Consider the following 13,944-nt stretch of genomic DNA (forward strand, 5'->3'; position numbering starts at 1 on the left):
ACAAAAACAGGACTTAAATTTTCACGTCACGAAAACAATTGTTTTACTGAGATGCCTAACTGAAGCGCACAAGGAATAAAACATACACACGTTTTTTTAATGTGTACAATGAAGTTACAAATCTGAAAAGTGTGGCATGCACTTGTAGTCAACTCCATTTTGTTGGTCAACAAAATGGCTGCATATGCTTTCTGAACCACCAAGCTTGTTGCACTGATGCAGAAATTTATGCCAAGAGCTGTGGTGCAGAACATGGCCAACTTTTCAGTAGGTTGACAATTTGCACATTAAAACCTTCTATCATTTTTAACAATATTGTAATTTTTTATGATGCACAAATGCTTGAAGATAGATTTAAACTTATAAATCAAGAATTTCTAATTTTATCAGCTATGAATTCATAATTATCAAGATATTATCGATTGTTCTGTTGATCAGGGGCTGATCTAAACCCTTGTCTATTTCAATATTTATTTATTTATTTTGCTCTTATGATCCATCATAGGAACTAAGAAACATAATTCAGAAGGCATTGAGCTTTTATTGTGCATCATGTGTATTTTTCAGTAGCTAACAGTTTTGTATTTGTAAAAACCGACTTGGTTTTACACTGTAATTTTAAACTTTTCTCTAAGAAACAGAGTTTTGGATTTTTATTAGCTGTAATCATCAAAATTTGCTGAACTAAACAATTAGAATACTGAAGCTATTACATAAATTAGTTTTAATTTTTGAATGAAATTACTGCAACAAACAAATTTAACTGTTGTTCTAATTATTTGAGCTACACCAGTGTTTGAAGTAGAAATGGAAAAACCTTAAATGTTCCCTTTGAGTTCTTTGTTTGACTTTGCTCTCCTTAACTTGGCATCATAATAAAATGCAGCCTAATTCGTTGAGATTGATGCGTACTTAAGATTGAGGTTTTAACCTCATAGACAGACTGAAAATAAAATAAAATCTCTGAGAAGTTGAGGAGTGACTGGTGGTGTGTTGGATTACACATAACTTAGTTCAGATCCAAAAACCAAAACATTCAAGCTTGTGTTTGAATCTGGGTGCATATTTATGTGAGTCTCTATTTTTACTGAGGTAAACAAAAAAATTTGCTTCAACATTTCAGTCTTTGTTGGTTGAAAAAGAGAGGCTTCATTAAAATGCGCAGAAAACAAAAGCCGTTCCTCATTGTGCAATCCAATTAGTCTGTGGCTTACATGGCCTACTAATCAACACTAGTAATTAGCCATTTTATTTCAAGTCTGTGCTCTATCCTAGCTATCAAAAAGCCCTTTGATGTGACTCTGGAACACTCTGTGTTGTAGATTTAGATTGCAAATGAAATGCTGGTGACCATAAAGCGGTGGGGAGATGTTTCCCTGTCCCCATGTTGAATGGCCTGTGGTTCAAAGGGAGACCCAGAGGCCTTCTGTCTCGTGGGATTATTAGCCTCCATGAATGCTCACAGTGTCCCAAGAACTGATGCTACTGCCTCCAGGTCTGTCATTCATTTTCACCAACAGTCATGAGCGAACGAAGTTGAACAGACGATTGAAAGGAGGGTTCATCTAAGCACTGCAGCTTAGTTGGTAGGGCATTACATATCACCCTCTCTCTTTTTTTTGAATTTCCAGATGTAACAACATGAGACTCTTCAATTATTTTGTGTCTTTTTCTGAAAGGACAAAAAAAAAAAAGTATAAATCAAGGAATGTAGTGGTTTGCATCTGCTGGAAAAAAATTAATGAATTCAAGGTGATTTTTATTGAAATGTTAATTTAACGTTCGATTAAATTATCTAAAATACAAATCTTTGACCAGCAGGGGGCAGAAAACGCAACAAAACATTTAGTATGCAGTGTTCAGTTCACGTCACAAAGAGTCTACTGCTGACAAGATTGCAAGTTACCACGGGCTGTTTAATTAATGTTTTAATTAATGCAAAGATATATTAAATACTTGTTTTCCTTTTTGTGACATTCTTTTGAATTACAATCACAAACTTTGCTGTAGGAAGAAATTTTTCCACAACCTTTTGAAAAATTCCAAATCTGAAAAGTGTGGCAAAGGTCTGAGTTCAGCCTCCATATTTGAGGATAGCATATTTGAATGTGTAAATATACTTTACCACTGATATTCTTTTTGTTTTGTCTGCTTTTGTTTTAAATTTATTTTGTTTGTATATACAGTAACTGTTTTTTATTTTAAAACCTTATTAAAATAAATTTTAACTCAAACTCAAATAAATCCCCTGCAACCAACTACATTCAGAGATCACCATACTTGTAAATAGAACCTAACTGAACTTGATTTCATCTCAATACATAAAAAATCTGCTCTCTGAAGACCTCAGAAGAATATTAAGGAACTTACAGGATCATGAAAACCAAGGAACACAGTTGGGCCAGAGATAACTTTTGTAAAGATTAAGCAAAGTTAGGTTATAAAATGACATCCCACGTTTTGACCAACTCCCAGAGCAATGTTCCATCATCTGAAAATTAAATAAGTAATTTACAACTGCAAAAATCTAGCAAGACTTGACCGTTCAAGTATTTTTTATTTTTTTGCCCTTCATTAATCTGTCCTTTATGGCAAAAAAAAAAAGCCAAATAAAAGCTAGAAAACAAGTCTCGTTTAAAAAGTTGAATTTGACTTCTGCAACTGAAGGGTTGGTGTCCTGCAATGTTTACATGTGTCTCCGTTTCAGCACATCTGAGTCAAATGATAAGGTTGCTGGCAACATACTGGCGAACTTGACTGCATGAACTGATTTAGCTGAGGTTCCAAACCTCTGACCTAAAACGCAGCGTGCCTTGAGGACCAGGGAGAGGAAATACTTGGATGAAATCATGGTGGTGTGGCAGAATGTTCCCTTCATCTTATTGACCTGAACAGAGAAGAAAAGCAAAGAAAAACCTCCAGAGACATACAGCTTTAATTGATATGAGAAGTTCTTCAATGTATTGATTGATATGACTGAACAAATCTGCACATCACTTGTTTTGTAAAAACAAAAAAGTTATTTTATTTCAACTTCACAATTATGCAATGCTTTGTGTTAATCACATGAAATCCCATGAAACATATTGTGATTTTAACTCAACAAAGGGTGAAAAAGTTGGAATCAGATTTCGTAATAAGGTCTGCATTTCACTTCTTCATGTGTAAAAGCTATGATTATCTTTATACATATAATGTCCAGTTATAATCAATACACTGATTTCCACAATATTAAATCAATCTGTTAACAAGTCTTATTCCAGTTTTGACCATTATATCAATAATATTTAAATATTTTTATAATGCACCATCAGAATGTTTCAGTCAACAGCCTATGGATTTAATTGTCATATATCAATACAAATCCAATATTTAGTATTTATGCTGGACTAAAAGAGGCTTAGAAGATCCATGTTTGGTTATACTTCAAAGTTTATCGGAATTCAATGCACCCGCGTAGCTTATTTGAGAAATTGAATGATTTGAAAATAGAGCAGAGGTAAATATATGTAAAAATACTCCTGAAATAGATCAGAAAGTTGGTACCTTTGAGAGCAGAAACAGAGAAGCAAACAATAAATACTGTGCTACTTTGGCATTGCACACGAAGATTTAGAGGGTGTGAGCACATGCAGTACAGGAAAATGGTAAAAAAGAAAATAAAAACAACGTAGAAAACATATTTGAACAAAAAATAATACAGCACTAGAAAGAAAACACCACAATGTATTTATTCTGTGAAGAAGCTCTTTATTAAGGTGTAATGGGAAGGAGCTCAGTAATGAATAAAACACACATATGGGTCAGCAGCACAGACATAATTCTCCGCTGTAAAATTACCGAGAACGTTCACATCTTTGAAATGCAAACAAGCTCAAGTCTGTAAAGAAAATGGGCTCAGCAACTCTTCTGTCAGTAAAACAGGTTCTTGTTGCTTTTATAAAGCCAAGTTGAAACTCCACCAGGCACAAAGCACATATAATCAAAATCCAGAAACCTTGCCTAATCTAACTTTAAGCTTATTTAAGATGGACTGCGGCAAAGCGAAGGACTTTTCAGTCATCCAGTTCCTCCACATTGGTGCTGAAAGTGAGAGTGATGCAATGCAGTGGTAAACACCATCCTCAGCTGTGCTTACAAACATGCTGTAAACATGCATTAACATCCAAGTGAAATTTTTGGAATGATTTAGTGATGAAACACTAAAACTGACCATGGACATGCTTATGGACACACAAATGTAGACACACCACCATTCAGACCTGGACTGCTCAGAAAGTCCTCAGGTCACATTACATTGAATTACATAAGGTTGTATTTTACAGTTTTTACTCTTGAGATGAAATATGTCATTATTATAAAGCTTTTAGCTGCAAGTTCTTAGAAGAAACACATTTAGGGAATTTTAAAGATAAGCATGTCAAAAAGTACTAATCTGATCTTGCTAATGTTCAAAACAGAATGCAACGTCGTCTTTTCCCTCTGCTTAAAATTTTTCAAGGACTTTAGATATTTTTTAAAATTTCCTCTCTTTGAAAAATAAAAAAACAGTTAAAAAGAAAATAGAAAACATAGATTTTCCAAAACAGCTATTAGGGAAAAGCTACACTCTCTGACTTCTGAGTTAGAGGTCAGAAGATAGAGAACTAGACATGAAGAACAATGATGAACTGACCATCGAGGACCAGGAAGTTGTGGCCAGTGCAGCCATTATCTAAACGCGCCTATTGTTTTCATGCATTAATGGTTACAATGTAAAAATTACATGCAGGAAAAAAAACACCTACTTTTGTCTATTTAGTATTATTGTATGTATTTGGGAAAGTTTGCATGGGCTCATGAGGATAAAGCAGACTAAACTTTGGGCTAATGGTAAACAAAGATGGTATGAGATGTGGTTGTGTCATGTTATTCAAGCTTCAAAGTGTTTTATTGAGACTGAATGTAACAGTACATCACAGCAATGTTTATAATTGTGAAATGGGGGAAATATGGTACTCAGTTTCCAAACGTTTCTACAAAGAATAGTCTGAAAAGTGTGATTTGTGTTTGGCTCATGAACTTTGACTCTTCTTCAAAAATATCATCTAATTGGTAAATAGAGTCTGCCTGTGTTCAAAGTCAGTACAAATACTTCTTGTCTTTGAAGATAAAGTTGTGGAGAAGTTTGAAACACGGTTAGGTTTTGAAACAATGCAATGCTTCACAAATCTGGGCTTTATGGTACAATGATATGAAGAAGAAAGCTATTGTTAAAGTTTTGTAATAAGACATAATATTTGCAGTTTGCCACAAGCCACAGGACCCAGCAAACATGTGAAAGAAGGTGCTCTGGTCAGATGAGACCAAATCAAAGCTGTTTGACCATCTAGTATATGTGAGACATGAAATTCACTCCACATTATGCAACCTGGATACTTTCATTTTGATGCATGGACAGGGAAAATTGTCAGAGTGGATGGGAAGATGGACGGAGCTAAATACAGACGGATCTGGGAAGAAAACTTGTGAGATTAGGGAGATGTTTTATCTTGAACAATAAACCTAAATATACACCAGGAATGGCAACAGGATGGTTCAGATCAGGAGTTCCCAAATTTTATACAAAATATGCAAAGAAATGTCAAATTTTCAAATGTTTTTCCTCACTATTATTCACTTTTCATTAATTATTCAATTTTTTTAGTATAAACATTGCCTCATACCTTTTGAGTTTAGCTGACCATTATAGAAGAAATTTGTTTATTAAGTGAATTATTATGGCTGTATCAACCTGATGTACATGTCCACCACAATCCTCTCTTTTTTATAGTAATTATTGAAAAACAGAATAGATTTTATAAAAAATTAATAATTTAAAATATGTGACTAAAAAAATTCAGTGGATTTTTACAAATTTTACTTTTGCATTTTCTCCCCCTCTCATCTCCCTTCCAGTTTTCCGAGGCTTCCCTAACGCCCCCTGGTGGCCCCCACTTAGAAAAGCACCAGTTCAGACCGGGGGTCCTCATGTCCTGCTCTCCAGGGCCAGTGGCCTGCCAGTTTTAAACATACAAGAAGTTTCTCTTCTAGATCCAGAAAACGGTTAACTTAAAAATAACAAGAAAGATTTGCAACTATTGCTCGATTCTTTTATCTGCCATCATTTACAGATCCTGTTTCTACATAAAATCAAATTACTTCATCATACATAGTTTATCATTGACCAGGTATAAACAAAAAACAATTTATTTTTGCATTTTAAATTAAAAATGACTTTGGCCTGTGAGTACTTTTAATCTGCAAAAAAGTTTGGAAAAAGAATGGTTCACATCCACAAAAATTAAAAGCAGGGACAACTGATCTCATGTTTGATGCATTTTGTAACATCAAAACTTCTTTTCCTTCTTCATGCAGTGCAACAAGTTTAGTATGTGAATGCGTCCATTCCTGTCTCTGGAATTTGGCACGTTCCCATCCCCAGCGGACAGCGTCAAACTTAACCACATCCACACACATGAATGAGAAACGCATGGTTGTGGTGGTCAGCTGCACAAGGCGAAAACCTCTGTAAACAAACAGATGACAAACAGATTGAGAGAAACCATCACAGCGCTGTTCTCTAAAGAAAGCCTTTCATTTTATTGCACAATAGCAGTTGTCTCCGAAGCCCAAACAGTTTAGAAGTAATTACCAGTGTTTTCCCCAGAAGGTGATTACTTTGCCACACTTGGCAGCCATTGTCACCGTTTGTGCACCACACTCATCAGCCCCACAAAAGGGGGAGAAGTGCTCGATTGATGATGAGCCTTCTGTGGTTTTGGGGAGAATTTAAAAGTACTTGTATGCAGCTCTTTCAGGAGATTAACTTGCAATAAGGGCTACCTGCCACGGACACATTCCCTGTATTCATAGAGCTGGCACAAAGACGTTTTAAGAGGGGCACAGCTGCATGAAAGCAATTGGTGAATGGGGATAATAGACACAAAAGACAACAAACCTCAAGTGTAAAGAAATAAAGTGTTTTTTAAGATCGGAGGTTTCCATTCAATGCCCAGACCATTCCTTCTTTTGACCATTGAGGATCCGGCCACTCCATCACCCAAAGCTTCAATCTAATTATTTTAGGACAAGACATGTTATGGTGCAAAGTGGCAATGAGAGAGTACTCCGGAGCAAAGAGCGTTTTAATTCAACCTCTCTATTTGACAGATTCCCCTTCAAATGGACGTCACACACCAGTTGACTGGCACAATCAGGAGGCTCCCAGCGAGTCCTGCCGGGGCCCCCTTTTTGGCCGCGGTCAACAGCACATAAATTGGGCACACTTGACAATATATAAGTAAATGTAGAAATAGATATAAGCAAATGACTTATTCACTGTGTGTGTTTTTGTAGAGGAAGAGGGCTGTGTAAGAGAGGTTGAGGTTTATTTTTTTTTCTCTCCTTGCTCTGTAAATTGTGGAAATCTTCAAAGGCAGATTAGACCACAGCCACAGGGGCCCAGTCCTGATTCCATTCATTAAGCAGAGAGAGAGAGGCAGACTGCATAAGTCCTTGCTTGCCTAAATGTGAAAATTGCTCATGCCATTATTTCAGATGAGAAAGTGGGAACTGAATGGATTTGCTTTAATATAACAGACATGGGATACCACATACAGAGAGTCGGAGGGGGGGCCAGACTTCTTTGCTTTTTGCTCACACAGTGGAAAGGCCCTGACAGGTGTGCTTTTGTATGCGTATGTCTATGTAAGGGCGAGGCAGATTGTGTGAGTGTGTGTGATGTGGATATGAGCACACACAGACACAAGGTGCGTGTGTGCGCGTGGGTGTGTGGGTGTGTTAGGCGTTTTCCACGTTGTGCCACCACTCCCTGGTGCAGAGAGGGGCCTTCTCACTCTCCGTCCTCGTCTGGTCGTAGTGAAGGCCCGGACTCAGAGCTGACCAGCACATAAAGCTCAGCTAATGCCAATGATGTGATGGAGGAAAAGAGCAACCAAGCAGGAGAGAGAATGTGTGGAGGAAAAAAATCCACTGCTGGCTAATGGAGAGGAGAAAACCTTAATTGAGTTCAACTGCAATTTGTTCTTGGAGTCGCTCAAAATCTTGCAGGATCCAGCTTTCCCCTCGGCTTTATGGTAAGAATATTTAAATCGACGTCTTTTATTCTTAAAATCAGTGAATACTAATAAGTCTGAAAGTTCAATTTGATCATCTCCTATTTATATCCTCCTAATTTAAATCTTTAAAGTGGATGTTTTACTTTGCTACAGAGCACACCAGGGTCAGTGAGCTGAGTGACATTAAAGGTCAGAGGTCATCTCAGCTGTTTCAGTGATCAAAGACAAATGAATGAAAGCTAAATTTAAACAGCTTCACTTCTTTTGATAAAAGCATGGAAAATGTAATATTTACACGTTTGCTTCCTGAAATATATAATTCTTTAACTTTTTATACTGAGGACCACCTGATTAAATACCAATAAATCTAAGTACTGCTGTATTGACAGGATTTAAATTATTTTACCATTATTTTATTTTTTTAGATAAAACAAAAAAGAGAAATCCTTTAAATGAAAACATTTATTTTTAATACATGTTGTGTGGAAGTCAGAAGTTAGAACAATCATTCAAAGGTGGAAAAATAAATTCCCCTGATGTGGGAATCCATAATGAGAAAGCCAAAGATTTCTCACCAACTACAACCTCAAAATCCAATATGGCTGCCGCTGCACATTTCATTTATAGCAATAGCTGCCTTCAGGAATACCTTTTAAAGCATTTCTACTGCTCTCTTGCTCTTTCTCTAGCGTGGTACTTTACTGCCTCTGTGTGTGAAAATGTCCAGTAAGTGTATAAATATAATGATCTTAGAGAAATACTCTGTTGTGGATTTTATTGTTGGTGACAGCTGAGCACATCAGTGAGCATATCCCTATAGTTTTCCAAACTAATTGGGTTTGATGTCTTTTCCAGATCCAGGTACTTGCAAATGTTCTCCTTTGCATTCCTGTTGGGTGTAGCTTTTGTTTGAAGCACAGATTGATGTGGTAGAATTACTCGTATATGTGCTTATTATCTCCACAACATTAATTAGCTTTGCTTCTGCCTTGTGAATGGCTGACACCAAGTTCCTTCTGAGAACCACTAAAGACAGGAGCTTTTGAAGACAGAAAAACAATGACACAACTGCAAACTGAGTCTTGACAGCTTCTCTGAATAAAGTTCTCCGTGATTGGCTTATCAGCAGGTCATGTGCTCTGGAGAAGCAGCAGAAATCTGAATTAAACTACTTGTTGAAAGAAATTTATTTAGACTTTTTATAAATATGGCAAGAAGACTTCCTTACTAAAGAAAGTCAAAGCAGCCTTTTGTATTGTTTTCCACAAGCCAGGGTGTGAAAGAAGATAATGAGATTTTGTGTCTAACCTGTGTGACAAATTTAAATTTAATTCACTAGATAAACTAGAAACTTAACTAGAAAACAAAATTTTTGTTGGTAAGGTAACATAATTTGTATATGTTGAGTGAAAAAAACATACTGCTACAAACTAACACAAAGAAATATAGCAAATTCAGTTTGATTCTCTGTTGTCAACCTGAAGTGATTAAGTTAATTCATTATTTAATCTTAGACATAAGGTCATGGAGTTAGATTATTTTATCTTTTTTGCTCTCAACTGACAAAATATAATTTTGTGGAACCTGTTGAGAAGAAAAATAGATATATCCAGTCAGTAATTATTATTATTATTATTTTCTTTTTTAGCATAGAAGACAATCCGAAACTGTAAAAGAAGGTGCTCTTGTCAAATGTCTTGTCAATTAAACTTTTTGGACTTCATGAGCTGTGCATCACCCTGTGATGTCACACTCACATCTCTGTAGTGAAGCATGGTGGTAGCTTTATAATGCTGTGGGACTGGTTTTCATCAGCAGGAGACAGAAGGTGGACAATCTCGACGGAATATTTAAATATCACCAGTTAGTATTTAGGCTGCTTAGCGCTGCAGTTTTATATTTGGCCACTAGATGTCAGGGCTCGACCAGTAACGGCGCTCCTCCGCCCACCTCCTCTCCACTGTCACCTGAGGGGTAAACTTGTGAGTGGCCTACACATGGTGTGACAGCTTCCCCAGGAAGCTCGGGTGACATTTGCCTCACTTAATGACACAAGCTAATTAATCATTAGCCGTCCCAGAGGTATTGCTGTTAGAGAGGCTTTGTCGTGCCTCGCCGCAGTAGGGGGTCCCAGCCTCAACACGTTATGTATGCATAACTGCCTCATCCCACACTGCAACATCTTAATTCTCACCCGTTTATCTAGTTTGACTGAGCTACTCGTTCTTTTTCAGCCACTCAAACCTGTGCGAAGTGTGTTCACCTGCGTTCATCCCAGCCTGTTGCATGACGCGCTGGACCCCTCTGTAAGTTGGGACTTGAGCTGTGAGTGCCAAAAGTAGTGAGGAGGGCTGATCTTATTGATGCTTGATTGAACAGACAAGAAGATTGGGGTTTAGATTTGCTGCATCAGCGGCTCTAACCGCATCACTTTGTGAAGGCCCAGTGGACACTTTCAGATATCAGCTACACTTTGGATTTCTGAAGGCTGCATTCTTTTTGTTTGAAACCACCAATCTTTATGCTCTCTGCTTGCTAAACAGTTCAAACATTTTGAGAGTATTACAATCTGTTTTTTTTTGAGATAATGTTCTTCTAAACTTGAGTTGATTAAACATTTGAGTATGTGTGTGCCCACATAAATGTGTGATAAATCCTTAATAAATTCCGGAAAGAATGAAGTCTGCCCTCGGTACACGTTTGTGCCCCTTTACCATCATTACTGCTCCTCCTGCTGCGTTTCAGGCTGATTTTGGACACGCCAAGCCTACTTGGCAAGTAGCAGGGAGCTCCAGGTGATGCATGCTGGTTCCCTTCACCCACTAGAGGACTGTGGGTGAGTGCATATGTGTATGAGGCCATTGAGGCCACGTGCTGATGAGGGCCTGGACAACGGGAGGCCTTTGAAAAATGTTAAAGGTTTCAGGATGAGACTCAGAGAACCCTTGGGATATCATGATCCCTGACACCTGCTCACTGACCCCTGTGCTTTGTTGTATGACCTGAGAACGGTGCATACATGTGGAGAGATAGGATGTCAGAACTAATCCAAAAGTTTCACACTTTCTTGGGCCAACATGCTGAACTATTTGCACAAACTTTAGTTCTTACACTTGTGCTTTGCTTTCATCTCCTAATGGCAACAGTCATAATTTATACATTGACATTTTTTTTAATTTATAAATTAACTAATTTTTAAACAATCAACCAAATTGTGCAGTTTTGTGGAAATTCCTGGTACAGATGTGTGAAAATCTGATATAAAGTCTGAAGTTGATTGACAAAATTTTAAAGTGAATGCAACATCTGGTTTCAATTTATATAAATAAATAAAAATGTATTAAAATTGCTGGAACTCAAAACCTTTATTCAGCATTTACTCTAGCCCTTCTTGAGCTCAATAAATGTTGCTCAGTAAACTGACATTTTGTTTCACCTGGTATGTTTATAATGCCACATTTTAAAAGGGGAAAAAAAGAAAACAAGGCTTCCTAAAAGGTGTGTTGATCTTCCTAGATCCTAAGATAGCTACAAAAAAGCTTCTTGCCCAGAAATAAACATGTCTACAATCTAAGCAGCAGGTCAACACTTCTCTATTAACAAAATATCTTCTGCTGCCAGTCTTAACCAGGAGTCTCTTAAAAAAGAGATTTCTAATCTAAATGACATTTTCCTGGGGAAATATAGGTTAATAATAATGATAATAATAATAATAAGAATAAAAAATGTGAGCATTGTTTAAAGCCTTTACTTTTTTGTAGAATAAATTTAGCTGAATCAAGTCTTACTGTCTTAAGTTTATCAATGTATCCAGTAACATTTAAATGGTAATCATCACTTCCTGTTTACTCAAAGAACAAATATTTGAGGCAATTTGGCTTTGGTTATCTTCAAAATGGGAAAAACAAGCACACATGTTGTTAAAAAAAAAGGCCAATTTGTGTTGGTAGTCACTTTCCAAAACTTGCTCATATATAATCAGAGCAATACTTAAGACATTAAAAATAAATGAAACTATCATGAAATGGTTCCATTTGATAAAAATCTTCTCAACATTTTGCTGTAGGAGAGATGCAGAAAAAGATCAACAAAATCCCAATAGCAACCACTAATTTTCAGATGTTCGTACACATCTTAACCAATGGTGGCAATATTTAGTGAGTTTCATTTTGATGGTTTCATATGGTGTTGCTTGTACTTTGGTTCCAGTTGCTTTTGTGGATTTTCCTGATCAGAATTAAAATTCTCCTTCCTGCAGGTTCATTTGTCATTTGTCCACATCGTAGTAAGACTTTCTCATTCCTTCCTTTGAACATGCTTCATTTGGTAGAAAACAACTTTCTATTTTTGCCAAAAACAGTTTTATCATTTTTCTATCTGCTGTTTTATCAAATTTCCCCTTGCTTATGTCATGTCAGTCAACATTACCGATTCTTATGAATGCTTCATAGGTGTTCCCTATAAGACTAGTAGTTCTTTTTTCATTGCTCATTGTGCTTTTGTTTCATCACAAACAAAAATTGTCAGATTTTATCTATTTTATTTATTGATCTGGTATTCTTTTTTGATCATTTGTTCTAATTAGCATAATTGCTCTTAGGTTAACATTAGCTTTCAATGAGAATTTTGTTTTTGCAAAGCTTTGCCCAAAAAGTGTTTCTTATGTTTGTTTCAAATAAATTTGTACTTTGCTTTTGCAGAAAGCCGTGAACAAATTAGAGTTGCAAAAACTATATGCAGTAAATATGTTAAGCATTTGTATTCAGTGTCTTGTGCTAATTTACCTCAAAAGATACAGGGATGTGGATTTCAAGTGACTGAGCAGATAATGTATAGGCCTGTCTTGTGTATCCCCTGGTAATGTCAACAAAAATGGACGTTTTTGCATCGGAAAACACTTCCAGAGTGAACATTTGACAATCCCACTCGTAAACATGGTGACAAGACCTTTCAATTGAATGACACTGATACTTTCAATACAGATGAGCAAGTGACACACTTTTGTAGGCTATCAATTAGGTTTTGCAGTTTGCACCAATTGCTTTGAGAGATAAAATAACATTGGAATCATTGGAACTTCCTCAAAGTCTATTTGGTGTCTGCTGCGATCGGCCATTGTAATTGTGCTTCAGCAGAGCTAATGTATTCCATGAGTTTTTTGCTATGCACATAAAGAAAGTTTAGTTCATATTTACATAGAGTGAAACTGAGGTTACACAAACAAGGGTCCCCAAGTATAGCCATCCTGCAAAGATAAGAGCCAGTGGGGTGCATTTACATGCTGGTGTTGTCCCCACACCATGTCACCTTGATGAGGCTCTCGGTGATTTTAACTTCCTTTGTCACTCCTAAAATCTTTTTTGCAAGACATCTAAGCCTTGACCTTGCCAATACAGACACCACATTTTCTTGAGTCTTAGCAGGAGGCCTTTGGTCATAAAACATGAAGAGAGAACAAGAAGTTACTGTTCTACGGCTACAGAAGCCTCTGCTGAACCTCTAAGATGCAAAGATGGATCTGTTGCCTCACTTGCTTTCGTCGTCTGTCTGCAGAAAAAAAAAAAAAAAAAAGCCGGGGCGTGCCCCTCCTAAGGGAATCCCATTGACAGGCTTAAAGTGATGGCCCCACCCTTTCCTCCTTACCTTTCACTGTTCGCTGTCAGCAGCACGCACACACCCATGCACATACTCACCTGCTCGCAGACACGTAAACACACAATAAGGGGAAAAAAACCTTGTGCAAATGTACCTGACAGTGGCAGCATTTGTGCCTGAGAAGATACTTAACAATGCACACTCGACAACCATCCAGTCTCAGCAGGAGACCAAAGGAAACAGATGAGAA

Source organism: Poeciliopsis prolifica, unplaced genomic scaffold (genome assembly GCF_027474105.1).
Source record: "Poeciliopsis prolifica strain line A6 unplaced genomic scaffold, Auburn_PproV2 SCAFFOLD006, whole genome shotgun sequence".
In the NCBI taxonomy this organism is placed as follows: domain Eukaryota; kingdom Metazoa; phylum Chordata; class Actinopteri; order Cyprinodontiformes; family Poeciliidae; genus Poeciliopsis; species Poeciliopsis prolifica.